Source organism: Carassius auratus, unplaced genomic scaffold (genome assembly GCF_003368295.1).
Source record: "Carassius auratus strain Wakin unplaced genomic scaffold, ASM336829v1 scaf_tig00009974, whole genome shotgun sequence".
Classification (NCBI taxonomy): Eukaryota; Metazoa; Chordata; class Actinopteri; order Cypriniformes; family Cyprinidae; genus Carassius; species Carassius auratus.
The window spans coordinates 23,124-37,615 of record NW_020524093.1 but is presented as its reverse complement, the minus strand read 5'-3'; the positions used below and the strand labels follow the sequence as shown (position 1 = coordinate 37,615).

Sequence of the window (14,492 nt, the reverse complement as noted above, 5' to 3'; positions counted from 1 at the left end):
AAGGACAGGCCATGTGGTTCTGAGCTCTTTGTAAACAGTTAAAGCACATAAGCTTTTTAAAGCAAGCCTTGCGAATCAACTGCAGAAGCCTGTTTCAAACCAGCAAGATCCTGTTTACAGATTTACATTACCTGGCATTACTGTACCTGTGTAACAGAAATCAGTTTCCTCCAGCCAGTGCTTTCCACAGTCTATGGCTAGCAAACTTGCGAGGGACTGGTTCCATATATTTAAATACTTAACTATTTAAAATAGGGCACAAAGACAGTTTGTGTACTCCTCAGGGTTTAAACTAAACCGGTTTAATGCTTTGTTAGACTATATAATTATATTAATACTAGAGAGATGCACCACTCTAGGAACCATTTCCTGTTAGCTGTGTCACCCAGAATGATGTCTAACGGGTCACTGGCTGCCCAGCTTTGTAAAGCCAGTGGAAATGTGATCACAGACAGAAGGATAGAGGAGAGACCAGAGCTAGCATGTGATCTGTGTTCTCTGGATTCAAGGGTCTGTTATAGAAGGCCGTTAAGTGCTTTGGTTTAGTGCCTCATTTAAAGCAAGTGTACTGAACCACAGCACACTCTTAGATTTGCTGCCTCAAATCTTTCCATCAAACTCATGGTATTTTGTTGGTGGTTTCAATTATACATGAGCTTGAATGTAGCTAAATATCGTTACCATTTTATGCCATTATGTTGCATTTATAGATTAATAGGTTCAGTTAGTGATGGAACACAAACAGCAGTTATACAGGATGAATTGTTCAGCTCCTCGATCCTTAAAGAGTTCAGCCTTTCATCACATCTGTCATTTGGTTTATGCTCAGGTCTGCGAGACCTTAAGAGCTTCTCCTACTCTTTAGTTTCCAATTAATGATGTCACAGTGTTGCTATGGATACCATTTTGGACCATAGATGCACAGCAGGCGAAAAGCGTTCCTGTTGTTGCCCATGTGTCAGGGCTCTGGGGGCAATCTGAGCCACTTACAAACAGTTGCACATTTTCACTTTTGAAAGCTTGCAGCGTTTGGGTCTGATGTAATTACTATTACTATGATACATAATGTTCAGTCGTGTGTCCTTAAGTCTATTGACTGCTTGTTTGACATGTTGACACTGGCACTAGGAACTTCAATTTCACCTTATGTAATCACGCTGTTTTTTCTCTCCCTATACAAGTAAAAAGCAGGAACAGGTTTTACTACTTTAGTGAGTTTTTTCGGTGTCTTTTTTGCTAAGAAACTAGAGCAATTTCTCATGCAGATCGGTTTAAATTTGGCTACGATGTTAAATGAGTAATTTTCGGCTCCCACAGTAACCACAATCAGTATTGTGCATAACTTCACAACCTCTGTAGGTGTGCTGGTGTGCCTTTCTGATTCAGTGCCTCAGACTGGGGTGTTCTCAAAGTTTGCTATGTTGTGTTGGGCAGGGTTGACAACTGCCCCGAGTTGGAGACGAAAACATCCAAGTGGCATTACCCAGAAGGCAGAGTTCTGCGACACCACCCCAAGCTAAACACTTACACCCTGACGCTAGAGGATGTGCCAGGGTGTCCTCACACCGAGCCTTCAGTGTGATGTTGGAGGAGCTCCGAATCCCTTCATTTCAGTCACATCCAGAAGGGGGGAGTCAGTGATATTAGTCCTCTATTTTTCTCCCTCTGCCCTTTAAGATCACAGTGACATTTGCAGCTGGGTACGATCAGCAGGGATGTTTGCTTTTGTGGTAGAACACTGCAGGAGGTAGCTATCTGTGACTAAAGGAAGTGACTAAATGCAGATCACAAACTAGACTTCTTTTCTGTCTCTGTGCACGCACTCTTGTGCTGTCTTCTCTGGGTGAATGTTCGTGTCAGTTTTAATGAGGGCTGTAGGGTGTGCTGCTTTATTTAATAGCTGTTTTTGAACTTTGTTTATTCAGGAAGTCCTCCGCGCAGCATAAGCCAGCCACTGCTGATTCTTAACCGAAACTTCAGCGTAGATCAGAGCCTGTTGACTGCCTACCGACCAATTTACTGGAGCCTGAGCATCAGGAACCCAACTCTGAACAGGAAGAAACCTGCAAATCGAACTGCTCTGCCGTTGAGGATGGACTGTGTATTCGTCAAAACGGCACAGATCATCATGTCCAATCGCAGGACTGGGAGGGTTGCGCTTGACCCGCCAGCTGTAGAGGATACTGGGAAGGCCGTCAGATAAGGTTGACTGTTCACAGCAGCGGATAGAAGGCGATTCTGTGACTTTCAGTGCCCCTTCCTGTGGAAACCAGCAGGAGGAAGTTGATATAGAACTCTGTGTAATCAGTGCCAAACAGGGGGCTGCTTCACAGCCTGATAAAGGCAACCAAGAAGAGCAGGAGGCTTGCCAGAGGAGTTTACAGACTGAAAAGACAATAACGCTCAATCTGGCAACATTGAGTACGCAAGACATGGGCCACGCACAATCTCAGGGTCTCCTCCCCACGGAAACTAGTCAGCCTTCACAAAGAGAGGAGGAGAGCAAGGGGAGTGCTGATCTTAGTTGGCGAAGGGACTTACCAGAGGAAAGGGAAGGGGAGAAGAGTAGCAACTCTAAAGCACTTTCTTCCCATGATTCAGAGGAAAACGGTCAGCACGACGAAAAAGTTTGAGTCCAGGCTGCCTATGGAATGCTCGTTGGGAATAGATGATGCTAAATTGACTTTAATTCAGGGTAAATTCTGCGGTTACCTCGTCCGTACGAAATAATGAAACTCTTATATCTGACAGTGTTTGACAAGCCCACATGGTAGCCTAGAGACAGAGACAGGAATCTTAGCGAGCGCACAAAAGGCAACACTGAGTCAGCTTCTGGTTTGGTTACAGATGACGTTAGCATAAAGCAGAACTCTGGATTTAGCATTTCAGAAGGTGATCCTTTGGAATTGTTAAGTCTCCAGCCAAACATGGCACCAGGACCGGAGGATAAGGTTCGACAAGGACTCTCACCCTTCCTGAGACTTTCTCTCCTGAAGTTCCAGCTGTGGAGCCCTTGTCTGAGACTACAGAAGGTTTTTCAACAGCCAAACCAAGTCACACAACCTCAGAAACTGCATTAGAATGTCAGGAGATTTTGAATGACTCAGACTGTGACATCAGTTGCAATAGCAGGGCTTTCTGTTGAGATCACTGCAGAGGACTCATGTTGCCAGATTGCCGGGTCTCTGCCTGATGGAAGCAAGGAGGAGGTAGCTCCTAATTATATGATAAACCACCCCTAAGGAGATCTTTGAAGAGCAGGAGTCAATTGATGACATCATTGTCTCCGAGTTGGAATGCAAATCAAAATCTTCTGATGAATCTTCTCTGCCTGTTGACTCTGAAGCCTTTATCGTAAGTGATTTATACAACAGGGATGCTTCTACGATTACTGTCTTTCTGAACACTGTGGAGTTGATATAAGCATAGGAACTTCTTTCGGAGGAGAAGAGGCATCTGAAACATTTGTTCAGTCAGACTCTACATCCAGACTGGGCTGAGCAGATTCCTGAGGAAGATTCTGGAGATACCACAAATGAAAATATAATTTGTGAGCCAGGGGAACCATCGGTTCTAGTGTCCACTTTGCAAGGTGAACCGGGATTTAAGGATGTTGCTCCAGATGACTCTCTACAGGAAAGGGAAATTGACTCCACTTCGCGGGACACAATCAACAAGCTCCTTGATCTGCCGGAAATCACTAACAATGATTGTCCTGAATCCAATGCACAGTTCCAGCTCCCAGAATCCTCCAAAGAGAGTGCCAACACACCATCAGAACCTACTGCTGAATGTGCGAATGTCCTTGACCCGTCTTGTGCCTCACCTCTAACAGAAAGCCAAGGCAGCAGACCTCCTGAGACCCCCCTTCACTGATGGAGTTCAGATCTCTGCTGTAATTCCTGATGGGGATGAATGTGTTGAGATGGCTACCGATATGTGCGAGACGACTGTCGCGGGGGACAGCACATGCTCTCCCATGGACACCAGCAGTGGTTCAGCTCTGAAGAGCTCCTCCATTCTGACCCACTCAGTGCCTCATCCTCAACAGCTGAGCTCACTTCCCCTTTGGATATTAATAGTGGATCACACCAGGGTTTGGAACACACTTCCCCAGTGGATATAGACAATGGTTTGTCTTCAGAAACACCTGAGAGCCTGAATGGATTACATCAAGATCCTCCTGACTTGTTTGATGGATCACAGTGAAACTCTTCAGCAGTGTGCAGAGGAACCACATGTCGACCAAATGACGGGTAATGCATTTATATTTTTCATTCTGTCATTTCTGACTGTGTGAACAATCATTTTAGCGAATCTGATGCTATTACATAACGCTACTTCTTACAGTCATCCCGTGTAACAGTTGTTTAAAAAAAAAGTCTGAAAACTTGGTGCTGCCTTCAAAATGAAGTATGTTTGACATGCCGTTCCAATTAGATTGTTTGCAGCTTAAGCAATTTTGCCATTGGCTTCATTGTGTTCTGATACATGCTTGTGAGTGTGCATGTGAATACAATGGTGTTTGCCTTACAAACTATTTTGTATGGACATAACGTTGAGCTTATTCTTATATAGGTCAAATTTATTCCCACTTTGTCTGTAATGTTATTTTTAGTAACAATTATAAGCACATTTCTGTCAACTGAAACAAAGCTCGATCAGCGTTTTAGGTTTTTCATCCGGAAGGGAAAAAACTTCCTTGTCATCAGGGAACAGTGTTAATAGGGAGTGTTTGCAAAATGATAAGTGTATTTGAAAGTGCATTGTGTCATGGCAACCCGGTGATGTCAGCTGTGCCTCACATCATTGAATGAAAACAGTTGAAAGATTGTCTTGTGAAGTTTATATATATATATGTATACACACAAAGTAAACGCCCAGGGTCTTTTCCACATGATTAGAATTCAGCATTGTTCTACTAATAGCTGCTTACCATATGTGTTATTTATATCACATTCATGGAGGTGCTGATGATCTCAGTTGGAAAGGAGGAATAAGTCACTTCTTTTTATCAAAACATGGGGTTTGTAACGTATCTAAATTGTCTTATTACGATTTGTTCATTTTCTGAGTAAACAAATAAACCTGCCCCACAGAAATGTTCACTCTTGGACATGAATCAGCGGCTGAGTTAATGAATTACATATTGATTTTTTTTGGAAGTTTCCATTAAAACTCACACGAGTTTCCTTGAAACTAGGTTTCACTTATTTACCTAAAGCGTTTTGTTGTTTGTACATGCACAAAAAACTAGCCTCATCATCTACAGTAAGTTTCAAAGAGTGGCCAAAGCAGTTACTTTTAAAACGTAAAAGTGCTTCAGCCTTTCAGTTTCAAATCATGAATGTGCTTTTTCTTGATTCCGCCTCACAGATGACAGCGCTTTAGCAGAGGATGAGGTGGACGGACACCAAGACTCCTCGGAGACATAGCGAATTCCGAAGTGGTGAGTATTCTTTGGCATTTTTCCTCAACCTGCCATCCACTAAATAAATCATTAACATTTAGACCTCTTGGTATGATTCACTCATAGTTTGCGTCCAGCCACCCTGAGTTCTCAGTAGCTAGGAAAGTGGTAGTTTCCCGAAAGGCTTCACTAAGCAGAAATTCAGTGATGTTTTGAACCTGACCTTCTGTCGTAAATCTGATTTCTCCGCCTGGTTGCTGAAAGTGCCTCGGCGTTCTGACGCAGGTCTGAGTTGGAACTGCTGAACTGTGTCTCATAAGGTCAAACTGGCAGATATGGGAACACTGCCACCCCACAGCTCACACTGTGGTTGTGTGTGTGTGTGTGTGCTGTCCTTTTCTCACGGAGGAAAGATGACTTCACCCTGAACACCTTTTTTTTCCTAGTTGTGTGTCAGAGGGATGATATCAGTGTGTTCATGGAGAGAAAAGAGAAGCAGGAAGGGAAGATTTGATAGCTTGGGTGTTTATGCGGGCCAGCAAGAGTGATAAAGTGAGATGACTATCTTCAGTCTTTGGAAGTTTCTGATTAGAAGGAAGTAACTCCAGTCGTTTATTATGTCATCTTCCTGTGGGGGAATCCATATTGTGTTGACTGCTTCCTGTGCCTCCCAGTGTTGTTTTGGAGTACCTGATATGATCTAAAATTATTGTTAAGGAGGTGAAAGATAAAGTAAAAACTCTTGGTACAGGATCTAAAAGGCCCATTCATACAAACAATTATTAACTGTAATGATAACTGCAGCTATAAAGTTATAATAATCATTCTAATTCTTGAGAACAGGAAATGGGAAAAAAATATATAATTGGATATCATTGAAACCACTTTCAGATTAATTTTTCTAGCTAATGAATGATAAAAACATTAACAATGGGTCAGAATTTCCCCCACTTTAAAGAGCTTGGCATACAACAAAACTGCAGTGTATACTTATTGTAAACCGAATGCTATCATCTGATGTTGTGGACACTATCGGTTCAGATATCGTTTTTGGTGTGAATGGGCCATAAATCGATGGAAGCCGAAACGTGTTTGTTAGCATGTTGCAGCTAGCAGTGTTGGGGAAAGATGCTTTTAAAAGTAATGCATTATGGTATTACTTTATTCCCTAAAAAAGTAACTAATTACGTTACGTAGTTACTTTTTATGGAACGTAATGCGCTACATTATTTTTTGTTACTTTCGCGTTACTTTTGTAAATATGAGCAGGGCTTGATTGTTTTTAATAAAAGAAGTCCTATTTATAGCAAATATAAAAGCCCATTCACAACAAAAAGTATAATTAATAATGGTAAATTCACGTCTGTGGAGTAGAGCACAGAAAAAAGACGGTTCAAAACTCTTCAGCAATAAAAACAACAATGAAGCACAATTGTTAGTTATTTTTGCTTATTAGTATGGTTGAACTGGATCAGCAGCAAATATATTAGTTAATAAAATGGGATTAGATACATTTATGTTATTTAAGATTAAATTATTGCAGTTTTTCTTCATGTTCTGAGTTTGCAATTCACTGTTTTAATTAATTTTAATGAATGCTAAATCTGTTTTCTTGTGAGTGGGCCTTTTCTGGCCTCTCTTGTGAAGGTAGCTTCTAGGTTGCCTCTGAAATCAAGCTACATTTACACTTATCAGTCTGGCATGCAGACTTGGAACGCATCATGAGGTTGTATACCTACATTGTCAGCATTTGAAAGAAATTACACTCTGGAACATTCTATCTTAAGAGACTCTTAAGATAAGAGCAGAGGCCACATTTACAGAGCATCCCAACTTTGACTAGCATGCTAACTTGCTTGTCCAATACAAAACACAAGATAGCTTTCTTAATAGCGGTGCTTGCTAAAGCAGTATTATAATATTCCTGTTTTTTAAAATGTATGCATAAAACAATTGTGTAGTGATTTTTCGTACATTTTCAATTTTGTTGTCATTCTGTCATTAAATTTATGAAGGTGGATTGGAAATCGTATCTGAGGTCGCTTCATTTAATCTGTTTTGTCATGCTAGCAAGTACCATGACTGATTTGTATCTTTCCACATCATAAAAGCTCAGTCTTCAAATATTTCTCACCTTTTGGAGGTAGTTGATGAATGAATTCCTCATTGCTATTGCTTCCCACAGAGGGCAGCATGAAAAAAAAAAAAGAGGCTATAGAGAGAAGTTTATAAGAATTAGAATGGTCGGGCTCTAATTATTATGCATGTTTTTTTTTTTGTTTTTTTTTTACATGCCTGAATTAATCATTCTCAGAAACAAGACCAGAAACATGCTTTATGAAAATAAATGTAATCATCTTTGAATGCATTTCATCCTGCACTTGTGATGGGTAATGGGTGGTTTGGCTGTTTTTAGCTTATTATCTTGTGATGTCTAGAGCGCTGTGGCTCCCTCTTGTGTTGGGATGCAATATAACTCCTTCCAGATGTGCACTGAGCTGTCTAGTAGTCTACATATGCGTAAGAGAGAGGGACAAGGGCAAAAAAAAAAAAGTATGCAACCAGCAGCATGAGGGTTTCTTCATCTCTCTTCATCTGTCCTCATGCAGCAGACAAGATGCACTGTGGTAATCCCTTTAAAGGAGTTCCTTTTTCACTAAACATCAAAACTAATAAACCACACAAGCCACCCCTGGGAAACGCACTCACAAACACACTTGCAAATACAATTCCAGCATCAGCATCAAAGGAATGTGAAGTGTAAGAATGGCGTGATGTTGAAGAAAAAGCAGAGGGCTGTTGTTGGTGGAGTGGGAGAGTTGAAGACACCGCTGAGGCTGGTCTAGATCGATACACACTCCTTCCATTCATGCATCTGTTTGTTGGCTCTCTCAATGATGGAAATATCCTTTGTTTTGTTCTCACTCAACTTCTGGGCTCCAAAGTCGTCCTCTTTTTTTTCCCTCAGTCCGTTATCCTTTGTTGTTCTTTCATTTCCAGCATTAGTTCTTCCAAAAAGTCATTTACTCACATTGATTCAAACCCATATGGCTTTCTTCTTTTTGAACGCAAAAGTAGAAGTTTATATTATATTGTTTGACACTCTTTTCAAGGCGTTTAAAAAATGTACACAAAACTATGTAAACTATATAACTATATAAACTATATAACTATATTTCAACTATTTATGTCTCCTGAAATTGTAAGATACCTTTTATGGCTGACTTATTTAAAAAGTCAAGCAAATGAATGGATGAATTATTTACTAAAAGATCAATAGCATACATTTTCTCTTTAATGTCAACTTGTTTTTCACTGCTAACCTTTTTCTTCATTGAGCATTTATTGACTGTGCCCAGATCACGGAGTTAGAGAATAAAAAAAATCAGTCAGTCAGTCAGATTTATGAATGAATCATTCAGACTAGTTTAGTGAATTGGATCAACTGATTCATTTAGAGACCTGATTCAAAGGAGTGATTCATTCATAATTTGGATATCCCTGCCTCTCTCTTGAGCATCAATATTTTTAGTGACTAATGCCAAATTGCAGTCTATTATTCACATAAAGGTTATCATGTAATTTCAAAAAACGTTCAATATTGCACTCAACTCATATGGACCACTTTTAGGATGCTTTTATGACGTGTTTTTGTCATTTGCTAGTGTTCATTATATCGAAAAGAACATCCAGGATATTCTTGTATTTCACAGAACAGACTTGAGGGAGAGTTAAAAAAAAAAAAGCCAAATTGAATTAGTTTTTGATTGGATTGTTCCTTTAAATCATAGATTGTGTTGGATTAGTGGTCTTGAGTGAAACGTTGGGATTACATGCGTCGGGATCCCCACAAAGAGCCCTTGTTTCTCCTATCCCCTCCTCCACTGGATAATCACACGCATGCATGCAAACACACAGTAAAGATCAAATTGACTGTGTCAGGACAACCTACACAGTTATCTGAATATCTGTTTCTCCTAAGTACAACTAAGGATCGTCATGCTAAACATGGAAACGTGTATGAGACTTTAATTGAAGGTGTTTTCGTGCTCGAGGTGTGTCTGTTTTGTGTTTTTATATAAAATGATATATTCCCACACCGTGACACCCTCATTATAATGTATGTTGGATGGAAACTCCCAAGCACATGTGGAAAAACAGTGCAGCTCGGCATGCATTGGTTTAACAACAGGCTTATCATGATGCTACCACAGTTTTAAATAATGCAATATTTTAATTTCTTGTTTCCAAATTAATTAAATATTGTGCAATATTTTTGTAGCAGCCATGTCAGTATTATAGCAGTTATTAATATTTCAAATTGGCTTTTAGTTTCCAGATTCTTTTCCAGTTCAATTTGAGTTCCTTGCACCATCTCAATTGCATTAAATCCCATCAGCCTGAGGTCTGGCCTTTTATCATTCTCCATTTGAAACGTTTGCCATGGCTCCAGCTGTTAGTCGGTTGATGGTTCTCTACAGATGCAGAGTTTGAAGGTCCCTTGCCTCCAATGCTAAGCTAAATCCAATTTATTGACCCTTATACTTCGCGTTTGAATTCAAACAGCATAGATCAACAGTGTATTCGTTCTATCATGACAAATCTTTCTGATATACTGTTTATTTGGATGAAAAGCCTGGCTCGACACACACACAAAGCTAGGTGGAGTCTGAGAATCTCACCCACAGTTTAAAGGATGAAGCCCCTCTGAAAACATTTCTCTTATCAGAGATTGATTGAGATGACCTTGTCCTCTTTGGTTGCAAGAGGTCAGCCTGACAGTGATGCATATTGAGAATGACTTGGGACTTGAGAAGGATGGAAATGGTGGGACGAGAGGCATTGTAAGAGCGCAAAGAGGGAAAGGAAATGATCAGCTGCGATAGGGTGAGTCTGTTAAAATACAACAACAGCGAGAGCAGAAAGAAAACCAGCGACAGAAAAAGAGAGGGTGTGTGCAGAAGGAAAAAAGAGAGGGGGAAGGAGGGGAGAACGAAGTGTGTGAAGAAGGAAGGGAGGGAGGGAGAGTGAGAACGGGGCTGGTTCATGGTGCAGATGTGCCGAGAGTTGCTCATTTTTCCCAAAGCTTGACTGAGAACTCCACAAGCCTCAGGCTTCATGTTGGACTATAACAGCACTTTCTTATTCTCCTTGATATTTCACTCCTGGAAAAGATGTATGAGCGACACCGACGAAGGTACAGCCTGTGCGCAAAGGGCGAGAGATCCGTGGACGTGGTTTTGATAAAGGTACGAAACTGAAAAACCAGCAGTAGTTGTTATTTTGAGTTCCTTTCAAAAGTCTGTTAAAAATCATTGTTTGCGGGACTTGTCCATACATTTTGCAGATAGTTTAGTTGACAGTTGCGTGTGCCGTCACATTGCATTGATTAGTGTTGGCCGGCAGCGTTGTTGAGATGCCAGAGATCTCGCTCGCGTTGAATCGAAGGAGTGTGTGTGTGTGTGAGAGAGAGAGAGAGAGAGAGAGAGAGAGAGAGAGAGAGAGAGAGAGAGAGAGAGAGAGAGAGCTGTGGGCTTTGGGTGGAGTTCAGTTTTGGATGTGGAATAATGAGGCCTGCTTTTCAATTTTTGGCCACCGTTGTCTGCCGACTCTTGTTTTTGACATTTTGTTCAGACATGCTGGAGTTCGAAGACTGGAGTAATTTCGTAACCGTTTTTTTCCTCCTCAAGTGTTTGTTGTCAAACAAATGTTGCAACCCGAGACTTCACCGTCCAGGTTTCATATTCAAAAAGATTTAGATACGTTCTTTAGTGTCAAAGCAATGTGGATGTTTCAAAGCAACACTTTAGGGAAAAAAGTGTCCAAAGAAGTTCGCAAAATTTGAGACAACGTTCTTTTTGAGGACATTAAATAATAAGTAAGGAAAACATGATTTACAAATAAAGTTATTGTTAAACACACGTTCTCCGTCCATATTTTCCTCTAAAGCTTTAAAGCAATGTTTATATTTCATATCGACACTTTAAGGACAAAAGTGCAACTTAACGTTTCTTTTTGGGGACTAAAAGGATCTATAAATAGGGTAATTTTGTTCTAAAAATACAGAAGCTTTATATAAAGTTATGTAAAAACAATAGTAGTGTCCTGTGTCCTAATTGAGATATTATGTGTGTGGGAACAGTAGGACCGCAGGCTAGAATGCCGTCAGTATGTTGGAGGTTGTATATTTAGTGGCTGCTCTGGTAGTGTATCAGTGAAGGTCACAGCCAGACATGTGAAGGGTCCTTCCTCAGTCTGACCCCTCGATTATAAGCTCTTGATAAGTGCATTGGTGCAGACTTGCTTCACTGACTGTTTATCTCCATTCACTTCTCCTCCGTCCTTCTGCTGTCCATCATCTGCCATGAGCTGGCAGCTGGTCTGAGAATCATTATGTGGGAAGGCGAGTTAATTAAAATAAAATCCAATTATAGTAGGTATAAAATACTTTAAGTTATAAATGGAGAAATGTCATGCATAATTATTCCTACTTAAAGGATTTTTTTTATAGTACAGTTTTGCTTTAACTTTTCTGTTTTTAAATTACATTTTATTTTATATTATTAGTATTATTTACAGTTTATTGATATTCCTGATGCACACGTACCTGCTAGGTCTCTGTTATAGCTGTGCGATTCCTGTTCACTTTCACAAAATGAGGGAATTGAGACGTAATTTGATATAGGTTTATCAGGGCTATATATGATAAATGATTCATTTAATGACATGAATGGTTTAATTGGATATATAGAACTTGATGAAATGACCATTTATTTAACAAAAATATTAACTGTTATTAAAAAGAAAAAAAGTTTGTCCATTTGCAACTCCTTTCCACTGGCCAAACCGATAACTGCCCAATGCAGATTTATATAAATATATATGCTTATTTGAGAGCGGATATATTAATACAGTCAACATTAACATCTGTGGTGGGAACTGTAGAGAAGCTGTTAAACTGTTCAGTTTTTTTTTTATGTAAGAAACTGGCCAGCAGGTGCCGGTTCAGTGCTAAGTGAGGTTTGAGAGAGACAGGTTGTCCCTCGCTCGTCTGGAAGAGCACCCAAGAGAGCACTTTTCAGTTGATGCAAACCTTTGTTGTAGCATTTTCCTTTAAACTGAGAGCTCCATTATATTGATCGAGAAGCCAAATGGCTACTTAACACCTCGTTCAAGTCATTTCACAGATGTTTTACCCAGAACCATGCTAAATCAAAGTCGGTAGCTGGTGAGCGTTTTTGCAGTATGAAAATGGCATGTGATTGTTTTCAGACTGTATCCATGAGACTGTTTTAACGTCCTCTGGTGCCCAGTGCCATGACATAGGATTTCCTGTCTCCACAGCTCGTCATATCTGTGGAATGTGTCCAGAATGACCAGCTCAGACAACAGTCTGTGGACAGTCTCACTCCACACTCGGTGGATTACAGCTCTGTTTCATAAGCCATTCAGAAGTTCTGCCATCTCTAAATACAGCCCATCTCAACAGTCTCCTTTTCCATGATTAGACCATGGATGTGTATGGATTTCAGCTGCATCTCTCAGAGCCAGGGCACTTAATAGATACCTTGCCACAAATTTCATCCTTCTTTCCTTAGATACATACACTACCATTCAAAAGTTTGGGGTTGGCAAGATTTGTGTTTCGAAAGAAGCAAGCATTTATTTAATCAAAAATACAGTAAAAACAGTAATATTTCCTAATGATATTCAAATTTAAAAAGCTGAATTCTCAGCAGTCATTGTCTCAGTCTTATTTCACTCTGATATGTTGCTTTGCTGATCAAGAAACATTTATTTCTTTTTTTTATTAAAGGATTTTTTGATGCATAGAACATTTGATCAGTGCTTATTGAAATAGTTGAAATTTTAAAATTATTTAAAATGGAAATATTTTGTCTTTACTGTCTTTACTTTACATGGGTTCTCAAAGTAAGTTAGTACCATCAGAAAGGGGTTTGTGTGTCCGGAGAGGTCATGTGGAGGGCATCAGGATCATGTTTTACTAAGTGCATTTTTCAGTTGTTCTCTTATTCTTTGAGGTGTTGGATTTGGCAGTCACTGGAGTGTTGTGTTCTGTGTGTAAAAACACATTATGGCCCCATTTACTCGCCACCAGTGGCGTTCAGACAATTAAGCCACACACCTGGAGAAATACTTGGAGGCTTTTTACAGCTTACATCATGCGCTCGCGCACAACACTCCTTTGTCATAATTCCTTACCTTACCAAACACACGCATGGTTTTAAAGATTGTGTTCTTTAATTCTGCATGTCTTCTCATTCTCATATTTCATTTCTAGTCGTGCATGTAGAAACCTGACGTCACATCATCTGCATTGTTGTGCCATAAATCATCCCCTGCAATAGGCTCTATGTCCCAATCTGTTCAAAAAGCCCCTTTGTGTCCGGCTGCATCCCGAGGTTCCCAATGCATGTAAACACACTCTGAAAGTTTGTTTGCTGTGAGTTGTGTTTTACAGGAAGTCTTTGAGTGAGTCATATTGTGATGGGGCTAATAATGATTTAGATCATTTTATGAGCAGGCAGAACACTTGTTACATGCAGAATCCCAGTGGAGAATCCTGGGCATCCTTGAGTTGTGATAACACAAGAGCGTCTTTAAGGGTTGTAAATCGTAAATAAATTTTCCAGCCCATTAATCGACATGTCAACACTGGTATCACTGTGTCTGGAGTAGCTTGTAAAAGCTTTTACATTTTTACTTTCACTTTTAAATTAGCGTCAAGCAGTTGTTTATTTTCAGTTTGTTTGAGTTCCCCCTCACTGTGAAACCAAATAACTAAATAAACGTATGTTATTAGCAAAACAAATACGAGAGCTGGGAGACACGGAATACTTGATGTAAAAAAATAAATAAATAAAAAATACTGATTAAATAAAAATAAGCAAACACTGGAACCAAATAAATTAAAAAAGAATGTTTAAAAAACTTTCAATATCACCTTAGGTAAATAGCAAAAGTCAACAGGCTTTTCAAAATCCAAAATATTTTTTAAACAGGCGCTTTTGCATGACATTTTGAAACTCTTCTGCGATCGTCTTGACTTTCTCACCTCACT

The 14,492-nt window shown here is 39.8% G+C and overlaps 1 pseudogene; it reads left to right on the top strand.

Annotated features, from left to right (window-relative positions):
* The first annotated feature begins 390 nt into the window (after positions 1 to 390).
* The window catches only part of LOC113072710 (titin homolog), a 36,433-nt pseudogene continuing 22,331 nt past the window's right edge, over positions 391 to 14,492 (top strand).